Source organism: Pteronotus mesoamericanus, unplaced genomic scaffold (assembly GCF_021234165.1).
Source record: "Pteronotus mesoamericanus isolate MK-2021 breed Mesoamerican mustached bat unplaced genomic scaffold, CSHL_Meso_final contig_84, whole genome shotgun sequence".
Taxonomy (NCBI): domain Eukaryota; kingdom Metazoa; phylum Chordata; class Mammalia; order Chiroptera; family Mormoopidae; genus Pteronotus; species Pteronotus mesoamericanus.
Window position 1 is genome coordinate 1,078,639 of NW_026555267.1, and position 18,230 is coordinate 1,096,868.

At 39.5% G+C, this 18,230-nt stretch overlaps 1 protein-coding gene across 1 annotated transcript in view; it reads right to left on the minus strand.

The window, feature by feature from the left end:
- ZNF652 (zinc finger protein 652) overlaps positions 1 to 17,226 on the minus strand; it is a 59,692-nt gene extending 42,466 nt beyond the window's left edge. The window contains exon 1 of the mRNA XM_054585352.1: positions 17,131 to 17,226. The gene's annotated coding sequence lies outside the window, so the exon portion shown is untranslated. The remainder of the gene's footprint in view (positions 1 to 17,130) is intronic.
- Between the last annotated feature and the right edge of the window lie 1,004 nt (positions 17,227 to 18,230).

The window sequence follows — 18,230 nt, forward strand, 5'->3', positions numbered from 1 at the left end:
GACTAGTTAAATGAAAGGCAAGAATCAAGCATTTGGTTTGCCATTCCAATTAGATCTATATCTTAAGGAAACTAAATACTTGTTGAGGGGAAGTTCTTCTTATAGAAGTATTCCAGCTAATAATTGAAGAAAAAATTATAGCATTAGGGATCATTTTGCAACCCCAATGAATTAATAGATACAGGCAAAGATGGCTGATACCAGTAGCAAAAAGGAAACTATGTCTCCTGGTAGAATTATATGCCACTACCTATTAAATAGACTTGTCTAACACCTACAAGAAACATAAAATCTTAATCCGATCAAGTCTGTTGTTCTAAAAATGAATTTACAGGAAGTAAAAGGAATTGAGGAACATGTTCAATGAAACTGCCTGGATGCAATCAGCTAAATCCAGACTATGGGAAACTATACAACACATTATCTGAAGCCCTGGCTGCTGTGGCTCAGTGGATTGTGTGCTGGCCTGCAAACCAAAGGGCTGCTGGTTCGATCCCCTGTCAGGGTGTGTGCCTGGGTTGTGGGCCAGGTCCCCAGTGGGGAGCGTGCAAGAGGCTACCACACACTGATGTTTCTCTCCCTCTCTTTCTCTCTCCCTTTCCCTCTGTCTAAAAATAAATAAACAAAACCTTAAAAAAAAGAAATTATCTGGATTTTTGAACAAACGCTGCACAGGAAAAAAGAGAGCGAGCGAGAAGAAAAGAGAATCCGTAGGTTTAAAGACATTAACCAACCACTCTTCTTTGGACCCTAATTTGACATTCTAGCTTGTGTATGAATGTTGGAAAAATAAACTGAAAAAACAATTACAAGTCAACTGGGATATACAAACACTGAACACTTAAAGATGTCCAAGAAGTGCTGTAGTGTAATAATGGTACTATACCTTTTTTTAAAAAAGACTTCTTATAATTATAAATAATATATGATGTCTAGAATTGCTTCAAAGTAATTGGAAGGAGGGCAGTGTAGTAAGGGTCGACATATGACAAGATTGGCCTGTATCTTCATACCTATTGAAGCTGGGAGATGGGTATATTAGGTTCATCATATTTTTCTCTTTATTTTTTGTATATCTGAGAATCTCTATAATATAAAAATGTTTTTTTCAAAAGGAGTATTATATGCTTTGAAAGACCAAAAGCAGTATCATAATTTAGAAACGTATAGAACACTGCAGCTTGACAATGGAGAAGTATTTTATAACTATAATTAGGTCTGAATTAACCCTTTGCTCCCCCACATTATGACTATATTTAATTTTCTCATGATACAACTTAAATTTCATTTCTCTAAAAACTACACTGTAAGCAATAACGTATTTCTGATTCAGTAAAACTTTAATTCCGAATACGCTAACACACAGTGATAAAAAGGTATAAAAAAATCAGAAGAAAAACAACTTGCCAAGTAAGATCATCACTCAGTCAAGGTTAGAATCCAACTTTCCAGACAGCAGCCACCACTGTATCCCAAACACTAAGTATCACTTAATTTTTCAAAGACAGAACAATGAAACTGAACCAAAACCGCTTTCATCTTCATGTGCAACTTACTATGCAGGTCTAGCTACAGGTAAGGTTTTAGACCTAGATTCCTCAAAAGCATGGCCAATGTTTTAGTATGCGCTGCTGTTAAAGCTGCTTTGTATGTGCTCTCTAGAGGACACTTATACTACGGCAAAGGTGTACCATGTTCTGCCACCTTTGTGTGCACAGGTCCAACTAAGAGATAATTTATACAAACAAAGCACATGCACGTTCATAGAGAGGCTTAAGGGTGAGCAGAAGATTGTTTTAGATGGTTTCCTAAAACCATCTAAATAGTACCATTTAGATGGTACTACTGTGAGGTGGCCAGGATTCTCTTTATCTTCAGTTGGTGTTATGGTAGGGTTACCATGAGTACAATGGTCAGAAGCGTTTCATTATATAAAAATCAGACGCAGGCATAGGCCATAACCACAGCTCTCACCATTACATGAAAACCCACCTCTGCCCTGGCCGGTGTAGCTCAGTTGGTTGGAGCACTGTCCCATAACCAAAAGGCTGCACGTTCGACTCCCGGTCAGGGCACATGCCTAGGTTGCGGGCTGGAACCTGGTCCAGGTGCATGAGGGAGGCAACCTGTCAATGCTTCTCTCTTGCATTGATGTTTCTCTCTCTCCTTTCCTTTCCCTCTGAAAGCAATGAAAAATACATCCTAGAGGGAGGATTTTTACAAAAACCTACCTTTTTCCTTTTCTTATCTGCTCCTCTTGTCCTGAGTCAGCAAGTAAGTGTTTTCAAAGCTAAGCTGCACATTTTATTGTTTCTAAAATAAGAATGCTACATATTTTTCCTCAGTTCTAAGATGCTATTGATTTTGAGTTCTTACTTTATGGTCAAGTTTGTGGAAGATCCAAATGAAGCAGCTATAGTCTCGGACTGAGGCTCTCCCAAACTTCATGTTCATTTTTGGCTGCTCCCTCTGCCTTACCCCAATATCCAATAAACCAGCAAGTCCTATTTTTAAAAGTTGCCTCGTCCTCGCTGTTCCAATTGCTTATGCCTCCTAGTTCAGGCCCTAACCACTTCATATACAGATTATACAAGTCTTTCTGCCTCTCCCTTTCAAACCACTTTACACAGAGATCTTCTAAACTACACTTTCCTAAAGAATCTGGATCTTATAATGCCCTATCTATGAACGCTTTATCGGTTTCTGTAGCCTTGGAACAAAGTACCACTCCTTGGCAAAGCAGTAAGAAGCCCTGCACCATCTGGGTCCAGCTGACTTTTCAGTCTTGGCTCCCGACATCCTTGTGCTGTTTTCCAACAAATGCACCTTGACTTTTTCCACCACTGAACCTTGGATTATGTCATTCTTTCCTTCTACCTAGAACACCTCCACTGACCACCACCCCCACCTGCCCCATTACAAAATCCTAGCCATCTTTCAAGACCTAGCTCAAATGCATCTTCTTGAAGCTTTCCTTAACCACCATTTTTACTTCTTAGAATGCTTAAGAGGATTTAGGAAAAAATGTGGTATACTAATGGAAGGAACACTCAAGAGTTCCTTTTAAGCTGGGAGGAAAGTGGTATTTCAAAATCTGTATCTACTCGATGTTGCCAATTTCTTTCTCCTCTTCCTAAAGTCTTTCAAGAAATGATTCAAATTAATATAGTGAGTTTGGATGCCAGGGTTTGCCTCAGAAGGGATTCTTTGCATTAGCAAATGTGGAGTAAAAGACACCCAAGTACTACCCTTTCTATAACTGTACTTTGCCTCAAGGCCGGAACCTTTCTTTTCTTCAAAAACCGCTTAATACTTAATCTCTCTCAGAGCAAGACATTACAGACAGAGAAACCACCTGGCATAGCATACTCTTGACTATTACTTTCAATTAACAGCCAAGTTAATTTCCTAGTAAACAAAAGGTGGCCATTTTCCACGTGCTCCTGATGATAGTGACTTGTAACTGTACTGAATAGGGTAACACTGTGCAAGAGCTACACTCATTGATGTTATAAATCATGTTTCTGCGTGGAATACAGAAAGGGTGGGGGAAAATGTCTTCCGTACTGCCCTCAAATGGCCTTGGGCCGAACTTTCTGTAAATGTCAAAAGATAACTTTCAAAGGTATTAATGTCAAAGGTAACTCTGAATACAGAGATCCAGATACATTATATACGGTACATACATATGTATGACTAAAATTAATTTATGAGCAGGTATTCAAGCTTATTTAAGTAGAGTTTAAAAGCTTTATTTAAGATGTTTCCAAATAGAGAAAAGAATATTGGTTGTAATCTAGTGAAATCTGAATCAAATCTGGAGTTGATACTAATATACCAATGTTGGTTTCTTTGTTTATGTAAGACTTTAACAATAAAGGAAACTGCATGAGGGAGATAGATATGGGTACTTTCTTTCTAAATTTTCTATAAATCTTAAATGATTCCAAAATTTTTACTTTTTAGAAAAACTTTAAAAAGCGAACTTACTGGGGTAACACAGAGTTATAATCATCCTTCTATTTAAAAGATTCTCTTTGAATTAAAGAAGCAGGCTGCTTTATCAGTTTATTTTTCTCAAAAGTGAGATTTTTAAAAACTGATAGTTTGTTTAAGTTTTGCTGTTTTTAGATATTCTCAGATTTACTCAGTAAAGACTATCACTTAGCAAATGGGCTGGGTTTTTTCAGCAGAATCCATGTACAAACATATACAGATATTTTTTATGGCTTAAGTCCCAAATTGGCTAATGCCAAGATAACTTGACTGACTTCTGGCATTAGCTAGAATGGCCAACCATAGCTTATAATGCTCTGAGAATATGGAATAACCTTCCTTTGAGCAGCTCAACACTATTTTCTTAAGTGTGAAGTGTGGATATTTTTTGGACCCTGCCATCAAAGAAGATAATGACATTAGAAGGTAATGCCATAAGTATAAAAAGATGTGTATACAAAGGCATTCATTATAGCACTGTTTATTATTTATTTATTTATTTATTTTGGGGGAAATAACAATGTCTTCTCTTTAGAATAACAGGTATCCCTTTGTTAGCTAAAACATTTTTGCTTTCTTTTTTTTATGAAAGCAACATGGTCATTTATATCTTACATGACAAAGTAAACAAATGTACAATAATTATTGTTCTTTTCTTCCAAGTCCTTAAAGAGATTACTATCTAGCACTATTATAACAAAAATCTTGAAACATAAATAATGGTGCATAGACATTGACATCTAAATTATGCTATAGATTCATATGAACTAACTTAAAATATATCCACATTTTAAAAAAGACCAAAAAAATGTGAGAATGAAATCATGCACTCATAATGTAAGACCATGCACATATGTGTGTGTGTGTGTGTGTGTGTCCACTCATACTGATAGAAATCTCAGGCCCAGGATAGGGAGAGGTAAAGGTGGAGAAGGAGATACTTTTACTTTCTTTCTTTATCTTTTTCTGTAATCCTTAAGTAGTTTTAAATAAGCATGCATAATTTTTTTAGAAAAATAATACAGCTTTTCTTTTTTAATGCTATATAGAAGCAATTTGTCTCACGCTCAAATAAGAAATTAAAGACAAGTACTAGAACCTGTAAATTTTTAAAAAGTGATCTCTTATTCATGACAAAAATTGGGAAAATATTTGCTATTAAACTTACTATAAACTTTAACCCTAGAAAGCTAAGAAATAGTTATGTTATAAAAACATCAGGCATTAGCCAGACTATAGATTGCCAGCGTTAACTACAACATCAGCTATATAATTTTAGCTTATAGATATGGCACACACTATTACAGTGTATTATGTTTAACTCCAAAGGATAAACTATAGTTATAAATCAAATTATTCCATATGGATTCTATATATAATTATGTATACTGCTATAGTGTTTATACTTTAGCTGAGAAGATACGTCAATAGATTTTTTTTTTTTTTGTACAAGAAAACACAAATCTATCCTCTTGCCAAAGATCTTTCTGTATCAATGAATTTGGGAACTGAAAGAAAACTTACAATATATTCCATATTCTCTATTATATGAGAGAGAAAAAAACCCAAGAGGCTCAGGAAAGTTAAATGGCTCCTCTAAGGTCAACAGCTAGTCAGTGTCAGAGCTGAGCCTACCACCCAGATTCTGATCATAAGGCTCAAAATGAGGCTTAAATACAAAATACTGACAATATCAAGTGCTGACAACTGGAACTTTCATGTTTTCGGTAGGAATGCAAAAGAGCACACTCATTCTGGGAAGCAGTTTGGCAGTTTCTTACCAAGTTAAACATACCCACCATATGGCCCAGCAATTCCACCCCTAGGTATTTACGCTAGAGAAATGAAAACATATTCACCCCAAACCCTGCTCAAAAATGTTTATAGTGCCTCTGTTCATAATCACCAAAATCTGGAAATAATCCAAGTGTCCTTTAACAGGTGAATGGATAGCAATCTGTGGTATACACAGTGGAATATTACTTGGCAATGAAAAAGGAACAAGCTGCTGATACACACAAAAACTTAGATGACTCTCAAAGGGATCATGATGAATAAAAGAGGTTAGTTTCAAAAGATTACATACTGTATGATGTCATTTATATAACAGTCTCCAAAAGACAAAACTATAGCAGTAGACAATGTCTGTCAGAGGTGGAGGGTGGGGGACTTTGAACGCAAAGGAACTGCAGGGGGAGCATGTCTGAACGATGGAACTGTCTTGTATCCTGATGGTGGTGGTAGTTCCATGAATCTACACATGTACTGATATTTATAGAACTGTATGCACACAAAAATGTCAATTTTACTGTACGTTAGTTTAAAAATTAAAACAAATAACCTACTCAGACTCTGGTTCCTGAAAGCCAGAAATAATTATGAATTTTAAATTGCCTTTTTGAAAGATTTCATTTATTTTTTAGAGAGAGGGGAAGGTAGGGAGAGAGGGAGAGAAACACCGATGTGAGAGAGAAACTTCAATCAGTTGCCTCTTGCACCTTGCACATGCCCCAACCAGGGACCGAACCTGCATCCCAGGCATGTGCTCTGACCTGAATCAAACTGGCAACATTTTACTTTGTAGGACAACACCCAGCCACACCAGTCAAGGCAATTCTGTTTTTTGAAATAAATTTTTCAATTAGCAAAATAAATTTAATGGGTTTTTTTCTTACAAAATCTCATGTCAAGAAAAGTACACATTCAGCTTCGCAAATTACATAACCTTACTTTGTCTCACTTTCTCTGTTGGTAAAATGGCATAATAATATATACCTCAAAGGGTTATATGATGATTAAATGGTAAGGGTTTGTTCAACAAATGAATAAAAATACAGACATCCACACAGAAGATGGTCACTTTGGGTACAGAAATTAAAGACAACTCCAACCGAGTAACTTTGAAGTTCTGTCCTTCCGGAGAACGAGGTTTTGGCGGCTGCTTCTCTGATAGAGTTGTCCCTGGAACACAGTCCAAGCCCACAGTCTGATTTTCACAAATAGATAAACATTCACTACTGCATTACTATTAGATTTTTATGCTGTAACCACTCTACACAAGCAAATTATTCTTTAAATCAGACTCAGTGATAAAAAAGGTTATACTATAGAGATTTAAAAATCTATGTCTTTATTAATCCTTAGTTCTGCCTAACTTAATGAATACATAGGCAGACAGTATGTGTGTGCAGATCTGTATTAAGCAATAGTGGCATACTACCCCTTAGACTACGGCCATAACTCAAATGCTAGGCACAGTGAGGATTCAATCGTAACCCTCCCAGTGTTAATTCTTCAAGAATTATCCCTCTAGCCCTGGCTGGTATGGCTCAGTGGATTGGGCGCCAGCCTATGAATTGAAAGGTCGCTGGTTCAATTCTCAGTCACAGCACATGCCTGGGTTGTGGGCCAGGTTCCCAGTTGGAGGCATGTGAGAGGAAACCAACTGATGTTTTTCTCCCTCTCTTTCTCCCTCCCTTCCCCTCTCTCTAAAAGTAAATAAATAAATAAGTTGTTTTAAAAAAAGATTGATCCGCCCTGGCTGGTGTGGTTCAGTGGATTGGGTGCCAACCTGAGAACCAAAGGGTCTCCGGTTTGATTCCTGGTGTAGGGAACATGCCTGGGTTGCAGGCCAGGTCCCCAGTGGGGGGGCGTGTGAGATCCAACCACACATTGATGTTTCTCTCCTCCCCTTCCCCTCTGTAAAAATGGATAAATAAAATCTTTAAAGAAAAAAAGAATTATCCCTCTATATGGAGTAAGGTCATAAATACGATTTTCTTTATGCCACATTTCTTAGCTTTCTATTTCAAATTCATACTCCTAAGCATCAATTTTAATTTTATCGCTCCTGCCTGCCCCTATTTAATCTAGCAATAATTTGCTCAACATTTCCTTCAAGACAATACCTTCTGTTAAGCACTATATAGGCCAGTGATTTTCTAGCTGCTGATCCCAATCCCATTTTTTAAAAATGAAATAGAATAATGATTTTTAAAAGACTGCTTCGCAGGCAGTAAGGGTAAGTACTGTTGCATGAAACTTCTGGATCACTGTCAAAAGGTTTAAGAAACGGTGCTATACAGAAATAAACAACAGTCCTAGATTTAGAAGCCTAAGACAGTTGGTATTTGTGGACATGTCTTTTAGCGCTCAGTGTAAAACCTGGCCTTAGGGACATAAGTCATCTTTAAAGAAAAGAAAAACCTAACTTTCAATTTGAGGTAACAAAAAGCTTGAGGAGAAGCTGAAGCCAAAGCAATCTTTTGGATTTTGTGGTTATACCTTACGAGTTAGAACAGATGCAGAAGTGCATATATTCTTTACTACAACATGACAAGAAGAATTACCATTTAAAATTAGATCATTTTTCTACTATGTATGTATTTTCCAAATTTAAGTTAAACATTTTATCACTTAGCATTATGAAGTTTTTTTAGGTTACCATAATATTTTGTCAAACAGCCATAAAAGTAAACATGTATCTGCTTTTGAAAAATATTGCCCTCCTAAAAAGTCCTTGCTCTGCAATACATACAAAGACTTTTCGTTTTCTCTTTGTGAATAATCTTTTAGGTAACAGCTATATTCCAAGATAATCTGGCTCTATTCATTAGGAGAATATAAATAGCTTATTAGGAAAAAGATGACTTGTCCACCAAAACTTATACTGAAATCAGTCATCATATTTAAAATTCTACTATTATTTAGAAAATTACCTAGCTTATCTTTCTCTGGAGTGGATAAACTAAATGAATTCCATACACTAAACCTAACAAAGTGCTAAAATTGCTACCTGCCTAGTAGAATCAGTTTAGTCACTAGTTGCTTTACAGAAGAGTTTTTCAACCTCAGCACAGTTGACATTGTATACCAGATAATTCTTTGCTGTGAGGCGCTGTCCTGTGTACTGTAGAATATTTAACAACATACCTGGCTTCTACCCACCAGATGCCAAAAGCACACACTCGGCCCCACTTGTAACAATCAAAGGTATGTCCAGACATTGCCAAATGACCCCTGGAGGCAAAACTGCCCTTGGATGAGAACCACTGCTTTACAGGCTTACACTTTAATTGTTATTTCCATGCTCGGAGAAAAAAAAAATCATCAAATGCAGTTTTTAATAGAAATGATGATGCCTCAGCAGTTATTAAAGTGCATGGGCACACGCCCTGGCCTGCGTGGCTTGGTTGGTTAGAATGTTGTCCCATTAACCAAAAGGCTGCAGGTTCAATCTCTGGTCACGGCACATCTCCAGGTTGCAGGTTCAGTCCCCAGTCAGGGCATGTACAGGAGGCAACCAATCAATGTTTCTCTCCCTCTCTCTCAAAGTGATGAAAAAATACCCTCAGGAGAGGATAAAAAATAAAGTACATGGGTACATATGCCACCGACCAAACTTCTAAATATTGAAAACAAGGTTAACTACATTTAACTTTTTCATGTTGCTATTTGTTTAAAACCTTGGGTTTCCAGAGTTTAAATGTTCAGCAATTATAAGAATTACATTAAGTAAAAAAATATTTTTTAATAATTAACAATCAGGAATGATTGTGACTTCAATATTATGAAATTAGATAGTGAAATAAGCAGTTACAAAAACAAATCTTTCTAGAGTTGTAATAAATTTTAAGACATTTTCCATCATATTTAATCCCTCTTTATTTAAGGATAAAAGAAGACGGTTTTCTCTTAGGTTGGCTCGGGAACTCCCTTGATATTGTAAAAATACAATCCAGGTCTTTGAGAATGTAAAAAAGTAATGTTTTGAAATTACTTTGCCCACTAAGTACCTTAATGTTTAATTTAAAATAGGACATTAAAATTTTCCTATGGATCAACTGGGTGATACTTTTTAAATAAAAATATATATTTAATAGGTATACATACACATGGATCAAAAGTCTTAATTACAAAAGAATACATAGTAAATAGAGCAACATTACTCACACTAGCCCAAACCAGAAACAATCTGAATGTCCATCAATGGTAGAATGAACAAAGAAATAATATATGCATATAATGGAATATTATATGAAAATAAACTATTGTTATACACAATATGGGTTAATTTTATAAACACAATTTTGAGCTAAGGAAGGCATATGCAAAGAGCAGTACATAATGTATTCCACTTATATGAAACTCAAAAAAAAACCAAGCAAAAGTAATCTATGACAACAGAACTCAGAACAATGGCAACCTCTGGGAGAGCAGTTAGCTGCGAGGGGGCAGGAGAGGCTTCTGGAATGCTAATCTATTTCTTGTTCTAGAAATAATCTGTGTCATCTGCTGAATACACAGAAAAGATTCTATGATTTTTTTTGTGTATACCTATGATTTCCCTACTTTTCTATGTTACTGTTGACTTTAATTAAAATTTTACTTTAAAAAAAATAATACAGCAAAGCATCTCCCTCCAACCCAGTTCTCTCAGTCATCTAACTGGTTTACTCCTCACGACTGACAACCAATACTAGTTTTTTATAAAATGGATTATTAGTTTCCTAGAGTTATTGTATAATACTCTAAGAAAATCCACAGATATAATCATTCTCCCACCCAAACTTTCATACAAATAGTAACACATTCTACCTACTGTTATATGACTTGTATTTTCATTAACAATACAGTTTTGAGATTTTCTGTAGCAATATATGAAGTGTTTCCTAAGCCCTGACCACTGTGGATCAGTTGGTTGGAGCACTGTACCATAAACCAAAAGGTCACAGGTTCAATTCCCAGTGATGGCAAATGCCTAGGTTTCCAGTTTCAGTCCTCAGTTGAGTCGTGAACTAGAGACAATAGGTCAATGTTTCTCTCTCATATCAATGTTTCTCTCCCTCTCTCTCCACTTCCCTTCCCCTCTCTCTATAAACCACTGAGCATGGTCCTCGGGTAAGGATTAAAAAAAAAGTTTCATTATTTTTGCAGCTATATAAAATTTGTTCTATTTAATGAACATATCCTAATTTATTTAACCAATTCTACACTGATGGGCATTTACATTTTTTCCAAACTTTTGCTGAGTTAATTTAAATTACTTTATATGTGAAGGAAGGAAGGAAAGAAGGCAGGAAGGCGAGGAGAGGAGAGGGAAGGAGGGGAGGTAGGGAGGGAGGAAATTGTAGGGCTTGTTACAATAAGGGCTTTCAAATTCCAGCTCTAGTACTACGTTCATACAGGAAAAGTCGCTGAGTGCCTGAGTCACAATCTTAAGAGGAATTGAAGAAAAAATACAGATTTATCCATATAATTGTGATCACCAACACATTCCTTGCCACCCTCTCAAAAAACAAACACTTTACCATGTGTTTCAATGTCCAAAGGCCACTGATATTACTTTAGAGACATTAAAATGATACATTCAAAAGGGTCTAGTTATAAGTCTCATTTTGTAAGTCACACAGTGTAATTAAGAAGTTACTATATCCCATTGAATCCCCAAAACTGAATCAAAATTTCAAAGCTGAAAAGTATAAATATGTTAAAGGCTATATTTTTCACTAGCATTAAAGACAAAAAGGAACCACCCAACACCATATAACTTTATGAAATCCAGGTTAGAGTCATAACTGTCTGATGTCACATGCATAGTGAGGACCAAAAAAATAAAATAAAATCAGTATACAGAGGTGTTCTTTGCATCACTTCCATTTGTTTTCTTCCAACAATCCCTTCTCACCACACAATGATTGATTTATCAAGAAACTGACCAAAGCATCTAGCTATCTACTAGGCCATTTTAATCCAGTAAATCAGAAAAAATAATAGTTAAAAAAATAGCACCCCTCCTCCCAAGAAAAAGTTTACATAAAAAATGTATTATAGTTGAGAAAAAAATATGTACCTCAATCACCTAAATTTTATCTGTTTACCCAGTCTGGTGCTGTTATTATTAAACATTCCAGCCAAGATCAAATTTTTTCATGTGTTCTGCAAAATCTAAGGTGAGAGAGGCTAAGATCATTATTTGCCAATCCTTTATCAGCAATCCAATACTAGTGACTGACTCCACTGATGGGCAAGCCCCTAGAAGCAGCACAATGATAAATGAAAATAAGGATTAGCAGATTCCCTTGAGGAAAATCTGGATGTATCACTGATGTGTCTAATTTATCTGAAAAGTCTCTAGGTAACTCTTGTGGGCTCACAGACTTATCACAATAATATTCTGCAAACATGACAGAATAATTTATTTCTATAGAACCTAAGAAATCCCATTTTTAAAAGCTCTATGCACTGAACAAAACTCTATCCATGCCCTTGAATCTACTTTTCAAAGTAATCAATCTCTTAATCTCCTTAAAAAAAGAAAAAGATGATGTCATAGCTTACCATAAAACTGCCTTTTTGGTTAAAAACAAGGCTAGGAACTACACACACAATCCATAGCAATAGGCCTAAAGTGGAGAGTAGATAAATTTGATAGGTAAAGGGATCTTACTTTTCTTTCCTTCTCTCATCAAAGCAAAAATGCCTAAGGTTCTCAAACCTATAACTAGTAACAATTTATAATCAAAACCTCAGAAGAGCAATAGGAATTCTTTAAGCGAAAACGTTCAGTGTTTGTAAAAATCAAAGATAACTGCTATATAAACAAACAGATTAACTAAAATAAGCATCTGATGTCTTCACTGCTTCTACCAAGCCCTTTATAGCTTGCATTAACCATGAGAATTTACACAAGGCTTTGCATGTGATTCGACTCAGGACACAGCGCTCATTGAGATACATTATGTCCTAAAATACTCCTTTTACCATATAAGCTCTGAATAGGCTTAAAACAAGCACAGCCTGTGGGTAACACTATAGAATTTAGAGCCAAGTTTTATTGTCTCTACCAAGTTCAGTCAGTCATAGAGCAACAGATCAAAGTTCCAATAAGCATACTGCACCTGCAAGACTTAGGTACGCTCCAAGATAAATATTTGCAACTTTTTCATCCCAAATCTGCACAAACGAAAGTATGCAGCTTGCAGCACCAGACTTCTAAATCTTAAAAGCCAAAATGATCTGTAGTTGCACTCCACATCAACGTGCCACACCATTTATTTAGTCCTTACTACAAGTGCCAGGAACTGTGCTAGAAGTTTGTATATATTCTCTCTCTCTAATTCTCATAACAAATTCCATTCTGCTGATGAGGACACTGAGACCAGAGAGGTCTGGGTGACTTGCCCAAAGCCAAAAAGCCAGTAAACGGTGGAGCTGGGATTCAAACCCAGTTCTGCCTGGCTCCAAAGAAGCATCTCCCTGCTCCTCCTTCAGCTGAAGTCACTAACTACAACACCAGTTCACCTCTACCAAAGTAAATTCAAGTGCTAACTGATGGAAACGATGTCAAGTAGACGAGAAAATTATCATAGCTAAAACCGTAGCACAAGACCCAGCAAGGAAATGCAGTCACCTCCTTTAGGATACCTAGTTCTAAAGGCTATGGTTCAAAACACAAGATAATCCACAGGGTTTCTGTTGCCGTTGTTGTATTGTTGGCTGTCTCTCAACTGACTTTTTAGAACAAGGGAAATGAAACTCGAGAGTATATTCACATTTTTTGTTAAATTATCTAAAACCTCTTAGAAAAGGGTTTTTTAACAGTTCACTCTTCTAGTTTACTTCTTCTATATAGCCTTCAGATGTGAAAAACACAATCACATCAGTAGCATTACTAATCAACTTTTTTGTCTACAGACTTGAAAAGTATTTTCTTACCACACTACCAGATTATTTCCCATACTTAGAGCAGAAATGAAAACAGCTCTGGGTGTCATGAATCAGATCTTGAGGCCACAGTTGCAGAAAGTAGGTGCTGTTTCCCTTGAGTAGGAGCTGCTGATCTGAAACCTCCTAAGGGAAGGGTGTCTGAAGAAGAGTGTTGAAGAAACTAAAGCAAGCTGTTTGTATTAATGAGTGAGCTGCTGGCACCACTACTCCCGAAGTGTTTCACTGCTATCCAATTGTTTTCCAGCTCCCAAGCTCTGAATCTGGCAGGGAGAATGCTGTTCTCACAGCCATACGTGTGATGTGATCAGCTGCTCTGTGGCATGTGGGTGTTTAACCGGGTAAGTGACTGGTTAGAAGAGGTTCTGCCATATTAAAATCAAGGAAGCACCTTGTCCTGAGATTTTAATGATCTGTCACTATACTATGCTGACAAAGAAAAGTGACATATTTGCAACTTTGAAATGGTTTGCATTCGGGATAGGCAAATAATTTCTGACAGTAAAACTTGATGCTTGACATGAACAAAAATTAAAACCTGTAATATGAGGCACTTCAAGCATGTTTATTAGGTCATAAAAATTGCGATATTTGCAATCTCAGCATGCTTTCAAACTTCTTCGGGTACACGGCATAATTATTAGAATAAATGCTACTGTTCAGGTATGTGGAACAGGTCATATGCAAGATTCCAAGGTTCCGTTTCCTTCCAAAAAGCTGTTATTACCATGAATTCCTTTGCCTCTCAGAACCCTCAAAATACAAAAAAATATTAGGGTCCCAAAGGATTTTTGAAAGATTTTATTTATTTATTTTTAAAGAGAGGGGAAAGGAGGGAGAAAGAGGAGGAGAGAAACTTCAATTGGTCACCTCTCGTGCATGCCTGACCGCACCCTGACCAGGGACAGACTGCAGCCCAGGCGCAGGCCCAGGCCAGGAATCCAACCAGCTACCTTTTGCTTTGCGTAATGACGCTCAGCCCACTGAGGCACACTGGTCAGGGCGAAAAGGATTCTTTAAGTGAGAAAGATTGTCAAAATCCTAAGCTCCTGGAGAACTAGAGACTGGGCTTTTTAAATGTCATCACCAGTCACAACATATCACGAAGCTGTAATAAATGTCTTTTGATTGAAATATGATCAAAATGCAGAGCCTCCGTGCAAAGTGATGTAAACAAGAGTAGTTGACAGTTCTCCTTTGCTTATTGATAGAACGGTGCAAAATGTTCATCCCTATGTCTACACTTTAAAACTGGAGGTTGTACTCCATAAGCACAATTAAAACCTCTCCATTAAAACAAAATTTAAAAATGGGTGATTCTCATGGCAATGTCACTCTGAATAAAGATATTAAATCATATTTAATAAAGTTGAAAACATCTTCATGGAGCAGGTGCTCTACTATAGGAGTGATAAAGCCTTCTTTGAAGAGATCAAATCAACCTCAACCAACTATATATAAAGATTCTGGAGAGGCATCATAAAACGGACCACTGACTCTGCTGGTGAAATCTGCTACCTTTAGATTATAGTGCAAGGAACATACATTATCAACTGGTCAAATTTAGACAAATTATTTTGACTCCAGTTTTAACTTTTTCTGAAACAAGACAGAAATGATACCTTACAAATATCTAACTCACTGTAATAAAATAACAAAACATAAGGAAGGACACATACGTCTTTATAATCGACGTTGCTGCTTATTGCTCAGGACCAAAGTCATGTCAACCCTTAAGAAAAACAAACAAAAGCAAAAAACGAAAACACTACATAACTCAAGTTCCTTTCACTTTTGCGTAATACAGATCTTAACCTGAGGTCCCAGGACCTGCTCCAAGATGACTGTAATTACATGCAAAATTATGTGTCTGTTTTACTAAGAGGACCCCAAAGGCTTCAGTGATCCCAAAGAAAGGTTAAGAACCACTAAAGTTGACATTTCCAGATTAAAGCAAACTCAGCAGTAAACATTTAAAACAAAATTATACTAAAAGTAGCATCTATCGGAATACATGTGCACAATCCTGATACAAACAACCAAGCTGCCTGGCCGCTCTGAGGATCACAGTGCAGCTCGCCACTCTCCAGTCATTTTACATGGGAACACCACCTGCATTCAGCACACACATTCACACATGCCAGACACAGCAGCTCTTCATTCTCTAAGCACACACATGTTGTCAACAAAGCATGTGCTAGTTACCATTCCCAGAACAATACCGGCCTGGTCATCTCTGGGGGAAAAAATACACATTCCTCACAAAATATTACCTTACTTATTTACTATGCGTTGACAGTAGATGTTGAACATTACAACAAAATAGAAGAAATCCCCACACCATATGTATCTAATTAACTGGGAAAAAGCATCACTCAGGTAGCACTGAGGGTGTACAGGAGACGCATATAAGACAAACACTATAATAATGTTGCCTGAGCGCGGGATCAATCGAAGACAGACTCACGGAGGAACATGGTTGTGGAAATCACCCTTCTCCAAAGGCAAAAGCACATTCCTTTGATTGGCACAAGCCACTCCTGACAATGGATCGCGTTGACAGTGGCTGCTCAGCAATCAGGAAGAGTGTGAGTGAGTGAGTGAGTGTGTGTGAGTGTGTGTGAGTGTGTGTGTGTGTGTGTGTGTGTGTGGTGGGGGAGGGATGTACTAGATGTGATCAAAGACTGGCCCTCTTCAAAGAAGAGCATATGGGATCTTAAATTGTCAAGGCAGACTTGGACGGTGAGGCAGGGGCATTTATCATTTCTACAGGAGACATCCTTCGACAATGAACATGTTATGTGCCCATGTAACAGGGGTGTTACTACCTTCAGTGTCTCCCATCTAAGAATCTTTAGTAAAGCCTGATTGGAGGGGAGGTAGCGGGGGGGGGGGGGGGTGGAGAAAGGTCTGCACTACCTTCTAGGGTGAGTGTTGGGCGGCTGTATACTATATGCATTTTATCTCGGGCGGCACAATACTCCCCGGGGGTTGGAGATCTGGGCGCAACCGCAGGGCGGGGAAGGCAGTGGGTGCAAACCACCAGCTGCTGGGTAGTAGAATGTTCGCAAGAGGACTGGTGCAAACCTCCCTTCGGCCCGCTAACCCGTGCAGACCCAGCCTCCCCTCGGGCCTCGGGGCCAGTAGACTCTAAAACTGCAGCCGAGACTGGGTCCGGGAGGGAGGAAGGGAAGAGGCAGAAGCAGGCGCCCCCGGCCCAAGCGCGGAGCCAGAAGAGCGCAGCTCCCCAGGCCTCCCAGCAGGATGGGGGCTGCTCCGGCCTAGTGCACGCAGCTGCCTACGCGAAGGGTTAACCCGGCGCCCAGAGCCCCGGCCGGTCATGCGAGCGTCTGCAAGGGGCGAAGCCGCGACTGTGGTGTGCGTGGGGGGGCTGGGGCCCCTACTCACCCGGGCCGGCCGCCTCCGCCTCCGCCGCCCCGACCGCCGCCTCGGCGGTCCATCCTGCGGCGGGGGGCCTGTAGCCGCGGTGCTCGAGTAACAACCGCCGGCCGGGCCAGCCCCTCCCCCCCGCCCAACGTCTGTCCTCAGGGCCGCTCCGCAGACCCGGCCTCGGCCGCCGCCGCCGCCGCCGCCGCCGCAGCGCTACGTGGCCGCCGCTCCGACGTCTCGCGACTCCCTTCCGAGCGCGCGAGGGCGAGCGGGGCCGGCGGGGCGGGCGGCGCGCGGGGAGGGAGGGGAGGGGGTGTGCGCGTGTGGATGTGTTCGGAGAGGGGGGCAGGGAGGAAGGGAAAGAGGCGGCGAGAGCGCGCGCGCGCCCGCGGCCCCTTCCCTCGTCGGCCCCCCCGCCCTACAGGGATCCCGACACCTCCCTCCGCCCGCCCCCCTGGCATCCCGGCCACTGGGCGCGGCGGGCGCATGCGCAGCCCCTGGGGCTGTCCCTAGTGCACCTTTTCTCTCTCCTGCCACATTGTGAGCGCTCCACCGCCCAGATAACCGCCGACTCCCGCTCCACCCCCGCCTTCCCCCACTCCGCCCACTCCAGAGCGCACAGGTAAAGGCGTGGACTGCGCGTGCGCACCGCTCTCCCAGGGTCTGGGGGCGTGGTTGCTGAAGGAAGCCAGAACGTCGAGTGGGAGGGAGGTTTGGGCAGGGGGTGTGGGACTCCACGAAATAAGAGGGTTAGGGCTGGGGAAAGGTGAAGCGGAGTAAGGGGGGCCAAAGGAGAAAAGTGGGCCCAAGTGAAATTTAGAAGTAAAAGAGCCTTTGGTTCATGAAATAAAGTAAAAAAAAAAATCTTGACTGTGGCCTCCTTGTTACAGGAGGGCTGTGTGACAGAGGAGAGAAATAAAGGAGGCAAAATATAAGCAGTGTGGCCATTGGCCAGATGAATGAGACAGCTAATAAAAACTGGAGAAATTTAGAGATTACCAGAGTGGTCTGAAAAACAATTTGAGAGCTGCGCTAGTTAGGTGGCCAGGACTAGGGAAGGGTATGTGTTCGCTTGAGACAGAGCTGCTGCAAGAAAAAGAGCCTCCATTGTAAGTATT